The sequence below is a fragment of the Oryctolagus cuniculus genome, chromosome 7 (genome assembly GCF_051225735.1).
Source record: "Oryctolagus cuniculus isolate XC-2025 breed Fujian yellow rabbit chromosome 7, ASM5122573v1, whole genome shotgun sequence".
NCBI classification, from domain to species: domain Eukaryota; kingdom Metazoa; phylum Chordata; class Mammalia; order Lagomorpha; family Leporidae; genus Oryctolagus; species Oryctolagus cuniculus.
The window spans coordinates 148022259-148037268 of NC_142873.1; the positions used below are offsets into that span (position 1 = coordinate 148022259).

A 15010-nucleotide genomic window follows, 5' to 3' on the forward strand; every position below is an offset into this window, starting at 1 on the left:
ACGCGGCCCCGCCCCCAGGAGGGCCGGGAGCCCCGGCGGCCGCCACGCGCGCGGGCCAGGGTGCGCGCGCCGGGAGGGTGGGAGAGCCGCGGGCACCGCCCGGGCCGAGTGCGGCCTGCGCTTAAGAGCCCGCCCCCGCCGGGGGCCACGGGCCGCACCCGCGGGAACACCTGTCGGCGGGGCCCGGGTCCGCGCCCTGCCCGGGGATTGCGCAGGTGCCAGCGGCAGCCAGCGCTCGGGTTGAGCGCCGGTGGCTGCGCGCGGCCTTAGTTTCCCGGGTGAAGCTGGCTGCGGTGTCCCCACTTTACACGCGAGGAAATAGGGGCTCACGGTTAACTGGCAAGTGGTCACGGCGCAGAGAAGAGGTGAAAGCCGAACAATATGACAGAAGGCGGGGTCCCATGTGAGCCCGTACCTCTGATCAGGTCGGGGAATTGAGGCCCAGAGAGAGCTGGATTTGTTAAAGAGGTGTGCACAAAGGAACGAAGCAGGGAACGAACGAACCGAACCGAGCAGCCGTTTGCTCTGCTGGCGCAGCCCAGACGCAGTCCCGGAGACTGGAAGCTCCTCCTAGAAGCTCTAAGTGTCCGGTTGAAAATGACTTAAGAAGCCTGCGCTGGTTACCTCTCGTTCCATTAAAGATCAGCTCAGCTCTCCGGCAGCACATGGGCGCTGCACCTGGCCTGAGCTCTTCTTTCTAGAACAGGAAGGCCCGGGGACTCCTCCAGGTCCCAGCCATGCAAAGTGAAACAGAAGCCGACCTCCGCTGTAAGTTCTCACACGCTGCTGGGGATGCCTCCCCAGGTCCCCACTCCTCCACTTGGTGCCCCTTCCCTGTTCCCTTCTCAAGTGTAAGTAAATTCTCAGTTAATCCCCGTAGCCGCCTGGCTGCTGATTGACCGGCTCAGCGTTCTCCAGACCGTGAAATCATCGTTGGATAAAAAGTGCATAGGCACCTGATGGCCGCCCCACTGAGCTGTGAGTGAGGGGCCTGGGGTTCCAGCCCCAGAGTCTCCCTGCTCTGTTCAGTAGATGATTTCACATTTTAAATTCCTTCCATCGGGAAAATGCCGCACCGGAGTCATGGAACAGAGGCGGATTCTTGAAGCAGAATTGCTGACTAACTGACCTGGCACATCCCGACACTCAGGGAACATTTTACAAATGTTAAGGGAGAGAGCTGCTGGGGGCTGCTGCAGAGGGCAGCTCACCCACCCATCTGTCAGCCCGAGTCAGGGTTACCTGCAAAGCCTTCTTGCACTTGAATGTATGACTTCTCTCCTGAGCAGTTAATCGCCTACGCGTCATTCTCTGGTTTATTGTATTTATTTGAAAGGCAGAGAGACGGGGGCATTGAGATCTTCCATCTACGGATTCAGTCCCCAAATGCCAGCAACATCCAGCTCTGCCCAGGTCGACAAAGCCAGGAGCCTGGAACTCTGTCCCTTTCTCCCACATGGGTGGCAGGGAACCAGGTACTGGAGCCGTCACCTGCTGCCTCTGAGCCTGCATTAGTAGGAAGCTGGAGTGGAGAGCAGAGCTGGGACTCACACCCAGGCCCCCCAGGATGGCACATGGGCATAACAAGTGGTGTCTTACCCACTGCACCCAGCACCCACCCCTCATTCTTTGATTAAGAACAAGGTTTCAACCAGTTCTAAGAATGGAGCTCTGCGCCTGTTCCCTGGGGGATTACTGCTGTACTCCTTGGTTTGCATGAATGTGTCAACAAGGGGAGGAGTCCCCTATGGTCAGAGACTTCTGATCCATCTTAGATCAGAAGTTTGTTGAAAACTCAACTTAATTGTTACTAAACATACGGCTAGCCTAAAGCCTCTTCTGAAAACCTTAGCAGCCTCTCAGCCCTCTTAGCACGGAGCCCTTTGTCATTCAGCCATGTTGAAGGAAATGTTGGGGGGGACACAGATGGGGTGCTCTCATCTGCTCTGTACACAACAAATATAGACCACTTTTATAATAGCAGTAACTTAGGAATGCGCAATCCCAGATTGACTAGCGCTAGGGTAACTTAAAACCCTGAAAGGCAAGAAGAAGAAAAAAATACCTGTGTACATGTATTGAAACATCATGTGGTACCCATGAATATGTACACTTTTTATTTATCAGTTAAAATTTTTTAAAAAGTAAACAAAGAAACTCAAAAACTTTTAAAATAAGAACTGCCATGTTGTCCTCAGTAGCCGAAAGGAACTCCTCCATAGTGGTGGAACCTGGGGGCGCTGGACAGAACCTGTGCTGAGTGAAAAGACACTGGGCTGAGGAGACCTCCCCAGGCCAGCTCCCAACCTGGGCTCCTCTGCCCAATCCCATCAGCTGGGCGGCGTCAGAGGTCGCTAGAATGTTGGGTCTCTGTGACCAGTCCCCAGTGCTACCCGTGGCCCCGATCAAGTTTTTTAAACACTCATGGAAATTATTTTCTCCTCCTTTTTAGATTTCCTGTGAGCCTTATCAGTCTGATCAGTAAGGACATCTAACGTATTTTTTGGAAAAAGCAGCAATTACTGGGGGGAAATGCATTGCCTTGGTAATGAGAACTCGCTGTGCTTGGCTGTGAAGCCGCATCCAGAGTCCCCCACGTGGGCAGTGTTGTGCACAGCTGTGGCCACTGTCTGCCTGCCCCGAGGGGCTCCTGGTTCTGAATCGACTGCATTCATCTTTGTTTCACATCCTGGGTTATTTACTGAGGGATGGCACCTTTCTGGACTCACCCTCTCTAAATATAGTAAAGTAAGTGATGGGTTCCCCTGCAGGCACAGCCTCTGGGAATCCACACCTTTCACAGAATGCATGGAAGCCGGGTCAAACTTTCCACTCCGGAGCTGAGGCTATCAGCCCCGGATCCCTCTGGGGCCCTTCCTCTGGAGAAGGAAGACAGCAACATTCTCCAAGGAGTCCACTGAGAATCTGAAGTTTTCAGGGGGACACAAGGCTACCATAAAAAGTAATGAGTATACACGTAGATACTTTGGAGCCCCCTGAATCTGTGTAAAGTGTATCCAAGCAGTGCCCTGCATGCCTCCCCGGCTCTTCCTCTTACTTGTGTTACAGCACTTAGTACTTAGTACACATTTGTAGTCTCTTCCCATTATGTAAGCTCTGGGAGGCACGGCTGTGGATAAAACAGAGCCTGTCCCTACCAGACACTCAGTACATACTGGTGGAATTGAACGGAAGCTCCCCCTCCCCACATTGCTCTGTAGATTACAAGAGATTATGTGTTTGGGGGGGGGGGGCTGGTGCTGTAGCACAGGGGGTTAAAACCCCAGCCTACAGCGCCCACATCCCATATGGCTGTTCCACTTCCAGTCCAGATCCCTGGGTCCCTGCACCCACATGGGAGACCTAGAAGCAGCTCTGGCTCAGCTCCGGCCATCGTGGCCATTTGGGGAGTGAACCAGTGGGTGAAAGACTTTCTTCTCTTTCTCTGTCTCTACCTCTCTGTAACTGTCTTTCAAATAAAATAATCTTAAAAAAAAAAAAATTGCATGTGAAAGTGCCTGGCATGGTGCAGTCAACCAACAGTGTGATCTTAGGAAATCTTTGCAATCCATTGTGCAGATGAGAGAAAGGAGGCTTAGGTGGCTGCCACGCCCTCAGGCCTAGAGACTGAGAAAGTGGTGATGGGCTTTGCTGGGAATGCCCCTGGGGGTGAAGGTGTTAGACAAAGTGGGAGCTCAGGGCAGCTAGCCTGGAGCTGATGGGATAGAGGGAGGGAGGAGGGCAACTAAAAAGGAGCTGCGAACTGACTGATGGATGAAGTTCTCATCCCCAGTTTTGGCAGAACAAACTACAACTTCTCTAAGGGGGCCTAAGTCTCCTTCCTGTTAACCCACCACTGTTCTGAGCACGCTCCGCCACGCCACGAGGGCAGAGCAGGCTAAGCTGCGTGGCACGCAGCAGACACGGAGTGCACGTACAGGATGGAGGAGTGCTTCGTGGCAGGCATCTCCTCTCCATCTCCTGCAATCTCGGGAGGCAGCATTGAGCGTGGAGCACCTGAGGCTGCAATGAACTCAGATTTGGTAAAGGACAAGCCCAAAAATGCCAACGAGGGCTGCTCGGCCCCAAAGCCCACACTGGCCTGCACTCCGTGCCTGAAGGCTGAGATGCGGGTCACCCCTTCCTCCCTGCCTAGCTCGCTGTTGGACTGGCCAGGCCTGTTTCCACTCTGTTAACTGAGGAGGAGGACTGCCTGGTCAATGCACTGACAGCAGTAACAAGATGACACAGGACAAGGGGTCTCTATGAAGCCTCAGTCCAATCACTCTCCAAGGCCGCACCTTCAGACACCACAGTTCCATGGAGCTCCATCCTTACTCGGTTCACACATCAGGCTCTGGGGATCACATGGGTCTTTGGGGGTCATACAGATTTGGAAACCATGACGGTGCAGTTTTATGGATTCCAGTAGAGGAGTAACAAGTCAGTCAATTAGAATTGTAGACAGTGTATCAACAACTAAGGCCTAGGGGGCCGCATTGTGGTGTAGTGGGTAAAGCTGCCACCTGTGACACCGTCATCCTATATGGGCGCTGGTTTGAGTCCCAGCTGCTCCACTTCCGATCCAGCTCCCTGCTAATGACCTGGGAAAACAGTGGACCCCTGCTACCCACATGGGAGATCTCGAAGAAGCTCCTGGCTCCTGGCTTCAGCTTAGCCCAGCCCTGGCCATTCTAGCCCTCCGGGGAGTGAACCAGAAGATGGATCTCTCTGTGTCTCTCCCTCTCTCTCTGTAACTAACTCCGACTTTCAAATAAGTAGATAAATCTTTAAAAACAAAACTAAGGGGCCGGCGCCATGGCTCAATAGGCTAATCTTCCACCTGCGGCACCAGCACACCGGGTTCTAGTCCCAGTTGGGGCGCCGGATTCTGTCCCGGTTGCCCCTCTTCCAGGCCAGCTCTCTGCTGTGGCCGGGGAGTGCAGTGGAGGATGGCCCAAGTACTTGGGCCCTGCACCCCATGGGAGACCAGGATAAGTACCTGGCTCCTGCCATCGATCAGCGCAGCGCGCTGGCCGCAGCGGCCATTGGAGGGTGAACCAACGGCAAAAAGGAAGACCTTTCTCTCTGTCTCTCTCTCTCACTGTACACTCTGCCTGTAAAAAACAAAAAACTAAAAAACTAAGGTGTACAATTAATCCCACCTTGTACTTTATTTAAACTCAACAATCCCTGATGACGGCCATGTGACCAGAGCCGTTATCCAATCACCCAATATAAAAGAGCACACGTGCCTCTGGCACTGATTCCCTCCACAGCACTTTCCTGGAAGGTGAGCTCCGTGGAAGCACCTGGAACACCACCTGGAACAGTGCCTGCACCTAGCAAGTGGTCAGTATGAATGAATAAATGACAATGGTGATGCTGTACCCACCGCTCACCCTCCAAAGAACGATCTACACTCGCTCCCTGCGCTTGCCACCCTGCGATCCAATCTGAATTTTGATTTCTGTTCTCACTGCTTTACTGACAACAGCTTTTCTAAGAAATCCCCACAACACCATCAGAAGGTGTTTTCATGCTGGTTGACCTCTCCGCGGTCCCCAGTGCTGGGGATCCCGCCGCTCCGTGGAATTCCATTCTGCTGGCTTCTGGGACGCCTGGCTCTCCTGGTGAACCTGAGGTTCCTGCTTGCTCCCCTCGGTTGCTCTCGTGGTCTCCTCTTCCACACTTCCTGTCCCTCAAATGGCGTGGCCCCTGGGGGCTGGATCCTGAGCCTATGACTGTCACAACACCCCAGGCTCCCTTTGGGCACTTTCATCCACTCCCGTGGTTTCCACCTCCCTCTCCAGGCTGGTGACCCCCAATCCATAGGCTGAGCTGTGGATGGCCTGGGTGGAGCTTGGAATCCGGATGGATTCTTCCCCCAGGTGCCCATGACTCAGGGGTTTCAGGATAGAATTTGTCTTTTCTCCCTAAACCTCCCCTCCTCTGCTGAGCTAGGAGTTGCTGAGACAGTGAAGACTACGAAGACCTCTGCTCCCACTCAGGGGAGGGCAAAGCTGCAGCCCCCCAGCTTCTCTGTAGGGGGTCATCAGGACCCAAAGGCTCTGCTTCAAACCCTCGCCCTGGGCACCCCCAGTGTGGGATGTGATAGTCTGCATCATCTTCCATCCTAAATCATTGTTCCCATGTCTACAGTTGCACCATCACCACCTTCTAGGCTAGAAACTGGAAAGTCTTTTTTTTTTTTTTTTTAAAGATTTATTTTAAAAACTTATTCGTAAAGGCAGAGAGAGAGGGAGAGACAGAGAGAAAGAGACTTTCCATCCACTGGTCCACTCCCCAAATGGCCACGACAGCCAACACCGGGCCAGGTGGAAGCCAGGAGCCCAGGACTCCGTCCAGGTCTTCCATATGGGTGGCAGTGGCCTATGTACTTGGGCCATCTTCTGCTGCCTTCATGGAGCCTTAGCAGGGAGCTGGATAGGAAGTGGAGCGGCTGGGACTCAAACCTTCATTCATATTGGATGCTGGTATTGCAGGCAGTGGCCAAACCTGCTGCACCACAGTGCTGGCCCCTGGAAAGTCGCTCTTGATTCTGCTTTTCACACTCATCACATCCAATTCATCCTAGTGATTTTCATTTCCAAATGCCTGCTTGCTTGTCCCTCCCTCCCTCCCTCCCTTCCTTCTTCTTTCTTTCTTTCTCTCTTTCTTTCTTTCTTTCTTTCTTTCTTTCTTTCTTTCTTTTCTTTTCTTTTCTTTTCTTTCTTTCTTTCTTTCTTTCTTTCTTTCTTTCTTTCTTTCTCTCTTTCTCTCTTTCTTTCTTTCTCTCTTTCTTGATTTATTTATTTATTTATTTGAAATTCAGAGTTACAAAGAGGGAGAACTTTTTCCTGGTCTCCTATGTGAGTGGCAGGGGCCCAAACACTTGGGCTGTCTTGGATTCACCCTTTTGGCAGTGGAAGAAGGAATTTTTAGACAGAGTTTCATGGGCAACAGGATCTAGTAAGAGTTTTATTTTCATCAAATTTATTTCTGCAGTTATCTTTTTTTAAAATATTTATTTATTTATTTGAAAGTCAGAGTTACACAGAGAGAGGAGAGGCAGAGAGAGCAGAGAGAGAGAGAGAGAGAGGTCGGTCGGTCTTCCATCCTCTGGGTCACTCTCCAATTGGCCATAACAGCCGGAGTTGTGCCGATCTGAAGCCAGGATCCAGGAACAACTTCTGGGTCTCCCACATGGGTGCAGGGGCCCAAGGACTTGGGCCATCTTCTACTGCTTTCCTAGGCCATAGCAGAGAGCTGGATAGGAAGTGGAGCAGCCGGGATACAAACTGGTGCCCATATGGGATGCCGGCACTGCAGGCAGCAGCTTTACCCACTATGTCACAGTGCCAGCCCCCTCAGTTATCTTCTTAATATGGTAAGTGATAATTTTTTAAAATGTTCACCTTATAGTTTTCTTTCAAAATAAGTGTATTTAAGGTTTTTAAAAATTATTTATTTATTTGAAAGAGTTACACAAAGAGAGAGGTCTTCCATCTGCTGTTTCATTCCCCAAGTGGCCAAAATGGCCAGAGCTGCACTAATCTGAAGCCAGGAGCTTCTTCTGGGTCTCCCTCATGGGTGCAGGGGCCCAAGGACTTGGGCCATCATGTACTGCTTTCCCAGGCCATAGCAGAGAGCCAGATCAGAAGTAGAGAAGCCAGGACCCGAACCAGCACCCATAGGGGATACCAGCACTGCAAGCAGTGGTTTTACCCGCTACACCACAGCTCCAGACCCTTAATTAAGTTTAAAAAGTGAGTCTCTTGGGGCCTGCACCATGGCACAGTAGGTTAATCCTCTGCCTGCAGTGCCGGCACCCCATATGGGTGCCAGTTCTGGTCCCAGTTGCTCCTCTTACAGTCCAGCTCTCTGCTGTGGCCTGGGAAAGCAGTAGAAGATGGCCCAAGTGCTTGGACCCTGCATCCATATGGGAGACCCGGAAGAAGCACCTGGCTCCTGGCTTTGGATCAGCGCAGCTCTGGCCGGTGTGGCCACCTGGGGAGTGAACCAATAGAAGGAAGACCTTTCTCTCTGTTTCTCTCTCTCACTGTCTGTAACTCTACCTCTCAAATAAATAAATAAAATCTTTTTTAAAAAGTGAGTCTCTTTTAATGAAAATTAAGTAGCTCTGAGTGGGTAGGTACTCAGAGCAGGTAAAACCCATGCAGGTGGCTCAAGAATGAGAGAAGTTTGGAAAACACTAAGGCAAGGTCCAGGATTCACAGCTACATAGTAAATTAAACCTATATAAAAATGATGATATCTGACTATTTTTTAATTTTTCAAAAAGATTTGTTTTTACTTATTTGAAAGCTGAGCATCAGAGAGGGAAGGATAGAAAGAGATCTTCCATCCACTGGTTTAATCCCCAAATGGCCACAATGGCCAGGATAGGCCAGGCCAAAATTAGGAGCCCAGAACTCCATCCAGATCTCCGATGTAGCCCAAGTACTTTGGCCATCTTCTGCTGCCTGCAAGGGGGCACTAGTAGGAAACTGGATCAGAAATGGAGTAGCTGGGACTTGGACTAGCACCCTGACATGGGACGCTGATGTTGTGTCAGCTTAGCTTGATGCGCCACAAACACCAACTCTGATATCTGCCTATTTTGGGACCTGCAAAAAATGCAATTTCCTACGGTTCAACCTAACAAAGTCCTGCGTTTGCTGGCCTTGGCTTCTGTTCCAGAATAACTGGTTGCCATTACCCTGCACACAGCACATTATTCTCTCCTCCGTGCCTTGGCCCAAGCCAGTTTCCCCACCTGGAGATCCACACACTCTTAGGACTCCGGTGACACCACGTTCAGGACCTGTCCCTGTCCTTTGTCCCAGGCAGGTGCAGTGCTCTCCCTTGGTGCTGACCTAATGCACTCCGTACCTCTGTCTCCTTCTGGGTGCAGGCCCAGTAGACTCTGCCTGGCACATGGCAGACCCTTAGCGGCAGCTGAGCGACAGGATGAATGGAGAGCTACAAAGAAGCTACTCTGCCTGGAGGATCAGATGGGGTTTGAGAGAGAGCCTGCTGGACCAGGACCTTGCAGGATGCAAAGGAAGGCATTTGCCAGGTGAGAGCAAGTGGAAGGACACTCCAGGTGAGGCAACAGCAGGTGTAAAGGGGCTGGCAGTCTGACAGAGTCCACTGGGCTGGAGGGAGCGGAAGTGTGGCTGAGTGGCAGGGTCACAGGGTGGGGGGGGGGGCTGTGCTCACTCTGCACCCCCTGCCTTGCCACAATCCTGGTCAAAACACCCTGAAACTGATGCACACACCCACAAATACTGCCCGTGGGTACCGATGACAGGGGCTGTGGGGCTGGAGTGTTCTACCTTGAAGACAAAAAGGCAGTGCATCTGAGCTTAGGCGCAAGACCAGCCAGAGAGAAGTGCTGTGTTCAAGCCAGCGTGACCTCCTGCAGCCCTCAAGGAAACTGCTCTCAAGAGAAGTCACTGCACTACCCAGAAGCACACACTGCCACTCGGGAAGAAGGCCGGGCCTGACTGGCAGAGTCATGGCAAGAACACTAAGAGGAGCAGAGTTGGCCAAGACAAGCAACCGACTCAGACAAATATGGCGTTTAGCTATGAGCCCCTCAGACCTAGGATGGAGGAGGGCCAGTTACAGGGACAACAAGGGAGAGGTGTAGCATGGGGGGCGGAGGCGGTGGGTTAAGTCACCTCCTGTGAGGCTGGCATCCCATATAAGCACTGGCTCAAGTCCTGACTGCTCTGTTTCTGATCCAGCTCCCTGCTCGTGTACCTGGGAAAGCAGTGGAAGATGGTCCAAGTGCTTGGGATGCTGATACCCAGGTGGGAGACCTGCAGCCATTTGAGGAGTGAACCAGCAGAAGAAAGATGGAACACCTCTCTCTCTCTCCCTCCCACTTAAAAAAAATCTCTCTTTCTTTTTTTAAAGATTTATTTATTTATTTGAAAGTCAGAGTTACACAGAGAGAGAAGGAGAGGCAGAGAGAGAGAGAGAGGGAGGGAGAGGTCTTTCATACTCTGGTTCACTCTTCAATTGGCCGCAACAGCTGGAGCTGCACTGATCCGAAGCCAGGAGCCAGGAGATTCTTCTGGGTCTCCCACATGGGTGCAGGGGTCTAAGGTCTTGGGCCATCTTCTACTGCTTTCACAGGCCATAGGAGAGAGCAGAATCAGAAGTAGAGCAGCCGGGACTTGAGCCAGTGCCCATATGGGGTGCCAGCACTGCAGGCAGCAGCTTTACCTGCTATGCCACAGTGCCAACCCTCAAAAATAAATCTCTATTTTTAAAGATTTATTTATTTATTTGAAAGTCAGAGTTACACAGAAAGAGAGGAGGGAAAGAGAGAGAGAGAGAGAGAGAGAGGTGTCTTCCATTCACTGGTTCACTCTTCAACCGGCCGCAATGGCCAGAGCTGTGCTGATCTGAAGCCAGGAGCCAGGAGCCTCTTCCTGGTCCCCCATGCAGGCACAGGGGCCCACACAGGTACCTGCTATGCTACAGTGCTGGCACCTCCATTATATAAATCTTAAAAAAGAATAGCCTTGACCAGCACTATGGCTTAGTAGGTCAGGCTTCCTCCTGCAGTGCTGGCATCCCATATGGGCGCTGGTCCTAGTCCCAGCTACTCCACTTCCGATCCAGCTCTCTGCTTATGGCCTGGGAGCACAGTGGAGGATGGTCCACATGCTTGGGTCCCTGTACCCATGTGGGAGACCTGGAAGAAGCTCTTGGTTCCTGGCTTCAGCCTGGCCCAGTCTCAGCTGTTAAAGCCATCTGGGGAGTGAACCAGTGATTGGAAAACTCTGTCTCTCCCTCTCTCTGTCTATAACCCTGCCTCTCAATTTTGTTTTGTTTTGTTTTAAAGAACAGCCTTGTGAGGTGGGTATTGCTGCTCCCATTTTGCAGTAAAACAAAGCGAGTGGGGAGGCAGGTGTTGTGGCACAGCAGGTTAAGCTAGCACCGGGGATCCCTGCATCCTGGTTTGAGTTCTCACTACTCCAAGCTTCCTGACTCAGTGCTTGAGTTCCTGTCAGGCACGTGGGAAACCTGCAGGGAGCTCCTGGCTCCTGGCTTCAGCCTGGCCCAGTCCCAGCTGTTGCGGGCATTTGGGGAGTAAACCAGAGGATGGAAGATTTCTCTTCTTCTTCTCTTTTTATTTATTTAAAAATAAATAAGTAAACAAACTTTAAACCAAGAAACCGAAGCTTGGGGAGGTAATGGGGACCACTGGGACCGGAAGTCAGGCCTCTGCTGTGAAAAGAATCCTCTTCCCACTTCAAACAAGGAGCTCTGGCTGTGAGTGCGCAGTCTGGGTGGCTCCACACTCACGTCCCAGGCCAGCCAGCGTAACTCTACAGCTGGCGATGGGCTCCCACTCTCGCAGGTTCTCAGCTCCTGCGCCCTTTTCAGCAAACACTGCCCCATCACCCAAAAGAATCTTGGTTCCCTTCAGGCCAACCAGTTCCCCTTTTTACTTCCTAGTTTTAATGGGGCAGGACACAAACAAATCTCTTGCAGTCTGTTTTCTCACCAAAGTGGAGGAGTTGTGATTGCTGCCTATGCTGATAGCTAAGTCAATAACGCTTGTGCCAAGACCTGAAGACTAAAGAAAAAACAGCACGCTCTTGAAACAGGACCTGCTCCGCTGAAATGGTTACTGGGCCCCTACTCTGTGCAGGCCTGGGTTTGGTGCTGCGCCTGCTGGGATGTGCCGACAGCCTCACACCTAACAAGGAGTAGGAGGTTACTTGAAAGGAAATCTCTGCTGGAGAAGCCTGCTCCACCATGATCCAGAGGAGAAGCCAAAGACTCGAAACAAAAATTCTACTGAGGAGGCTGGTGCTGTGGCGTAGCGGGTGAAGCTGCTGCCTGCGATGCCTGTTTCCTTATGGGCACTGGTTCGAGTCCCGGCTGCTCCACTTTCAATCCAGTTTCCTGTAATGTGCCTGGGAAAGCAGCAGAAGATGGCCCAAGTGCTTGGGCCCCTGCACCCACATGGGAGACCTGGTAGAAAGTCCAGGCTCTTAGGCTTGGACTGGCTCAGACTGGCTCAGCCCGACTGTTGTGGTCATTTGGGGAGTGAACCAGAGGATGGAAGATCTTTCTGTCTCTCCCTCCCTCTCTCTGTAATTCTGACTTTCAAATAAATACATAAATTGGGGCCAGTGCTGTGGCGCAGTGGGTTAACACCCTGGCCTGATGTGCCGGCATCCCATGTGGGCGCCGATTGGAGACCCAGCTGCTCTACTTCCTATCCAGCTCTCTGCTGTGGCCTGGGAAAGCAGTAGAAGATGGCCCAAGTCCTTGGGCCCCTGCACCCATGTGGGAGACCCAGAGGAGGCTCCCGACTCCCGGCTTCGGATCGGCACAACTCCAGCCATTGCGGCCGTCTTGGAGTGAACCAGTGGATGGAAGTCTAAGTCTGTCTCTGTCTCTGTCTCTGTCTCTGTCTCTCTCCTCTTTCTGTGTAACTCTGACTTTCAATAAATGGATAAATCTTTAAAAAATAAAAAAATACATAAATCTTAAAAAAAAATTCTACTGGGGAAGAAGAGGTTTCTATAGGCAGATCCAAGGTGCTCAGTAGCAGTCAGTTCCAGCAGACATCAGGGAAACAGGGACTCAAACCACAACGCAACATCGTTTCAACCCCCAGACTGCCGCGTGGGGGATGGGAATTTCCGGGCAGCAGGTGGGGCTTGCAGAACAATAGACAATGACCAGGTCTGAAGGAGCTACAGGGGGGCAGGCGCTTGGTGAATATTTTGCTAAATCAAGCACAGAAAGGCTAGACCCGAGATAGCAAACCGGCAGCTGTGGGCTAAACCTGGCCTGCTGGCATGTTGTGTTTGCCCTCAGTGTTTGACAAGAGTTCAAAATCAGGAGATTTCACAATTTCTCTTGAAAAACAGTGAGAGCTGGCAGCTCTTGGGCCAGCCTCTGCGGGGCAACACGTGGCAGGAGCTGAGCACAAATCAGCCCCACCCTGGTGCGCGCCGGGCTGCTCCACACCCCTCCCATTTCTAATACCTCTGGCCCTGGAAGTAAGGGGTGCGCTCCTCCTTGACTGGAGAACGAATGGGACCCACTCTCAGGGATGAAATCGGAGACTGGCAATACCAACCCTGCAGCGGGGCCAGGGACCATTTCTTTTTTTAGTTTTGTTAAAGATTTTATTTATTTGAAAGATAGAGTTAGAGAGAGAGAGAGAGAGAGAGAGAGCAATCCTCCACCCCCTTGTTCACCCCGCAAATGGCCTCAATGGTCAGGGCTGTGCCAGGCCAAAGCCAGGAACCAGGAGCTCCCATGTGGATGTGGGGGGCCCAAACACTTGGGCTATCTTCTGCTGCTTTCCCAGGCACAACGACAGTGGAGCAGCCAGGGCTCGAACCAGTGTCCATACAGGATGCTGGTATCACAGGCAGCGGTTCCACCTGCTATGCCATGACACCGGCCCCCAACCCAGAGATCATTTCTTGAGAAAGTTATCGTTATCTTATTATCCCAACCCTTAGAACCCCGTGGGCTGATGCTATGCCAATTTCACACGAGGGGACTGAGGCTCAGAGAAGTTAAGAAATTTGCCCAGTGGGCAGCAAAGCTGAGTGCACACACAGGGAGACCTGGATGGAGTTCCAGGCTTCAGCCCGGTCCAGGCCCTGTTGTTGCAGGAATTTGGAGATTGAACCAGCAAACGGAAGATCTATCATCTTGCCTTTCAAATAATAAATGAATAAATCAATCTTTTTGTAAAAATGTGTGCACTTGAATATTATGTCTATAGGACAGTTCTATAGAGAATTCTTGGGGCCAAGGTCATGCAGAGATATTTTGATAGATGTTATCACCTGCTCTGGAAAGCATCTGCCCACACACATTTCCACCCACACTGAGTGAAAGTATTACTTTCCCACACTCTTGCCTGCACTAGGTACATTTCTCTCTTGCTTTCTCTACTACATCCAAGCGCCTCCCTTAAGCTGACTTGTTTTTATAATCGGTTCAGTTTCACCAGTATGGTTACAACTATAAAAGGAAGAAAACAAAACAATCTATGTCTAGAAAAGACCAAGATGATGGTAGTGATTCAATTTATGTGGGCATTATAGAAGTGACTAAACTTTCTTCTAGTATTTTCCAAATGTTCTTAAGCGTGCATTACTCTCACAATAGCAGGGAGACATTCTCCCTGCAGCTCCCTGGTCCCTCACCCACCTATTTATTTATTTATTTTAAAAACAGGCCCAGAAGGCAAGAACTTGGTACAGCAGTTAAGATACTGCTTGTTGGCAGGTGGTGGCCCAAGTGCTCAGGCCCCTGCACCCACGTGGGAGACCCGGATGAAGCTCCTGGCTCCTGGCTTCGGTGTGCCCCAGCCCTGGCTGTTGCAACATTTGGGGAGTGAACCAGGAGATGGAGGACCGCTCTCTTTCCCTCTATCCCACTTTCTCTCTGTAACTCTGCCTTTCAAATAAATAATTTTGTTAAAGAAAAAAAGAAAAAGATGCTGCTTGGGATGCCGGCATTCCACATCAGAATGCCTGAGTGGGGTGGGAGCTCCTACTCTGCTTCTGATTCAGCTTCCTGCTAAGGTGCACCTGAGAGGCAGCGGGTGAGGGCTGCTTGGTCCCTGTCACCCACACGGGAGACCTGGATTGAATACCAGACTCCTGGCTGTGGCCTGGCTCAGCCCCAGTTGTTGCAGTATATTTGGAGTGTGAATCAGTAGATGGAAAATCTGTCTTCTCTGTCCTTTGTCTCTGTCTCTATATCTCTGCCTTTCAAATAAAATGAAAATACACACATGCATACATATGTGCATGGCAGGCCCAGAGTGTCAGTCTTGGAGTGGTATGGGGGAAGTGGCTGCCGAGGCTGTCCCCTTTAGTGTGGCCAGGGCTAGCCTGGGAGTGAACACGGTAAAGAAAAAAATGAAAGCAGCTGCAACCTTTGTAGGGCCTGAGGCTAGGCAAAGAAGATTAAGAAAACCCTGGGGCTTAACAGAAGGCCA

General features: G+C 51.4%; 1 long non-coding RNA gene across 1 annotated transcript; it reads left to right on the plus strand.

Annotated features, from left to right (window-relative positions):
* The first annotated feature begins 233 nt into the window (after positions 1–233).
* Positions 234–14502, plus strand: LOC149125800 (uncharacterized). The gene is made up of 3 exons (XR_016211234.1): positions 234–768; positions 8918–9082; positions 14242–14502. It is a non-coding gene; the product is annotated as an uncharacterized LOC149125800 (long non-coding RNA).
* Positions 14503–15010: the final 508 nt, after the last annotated feature.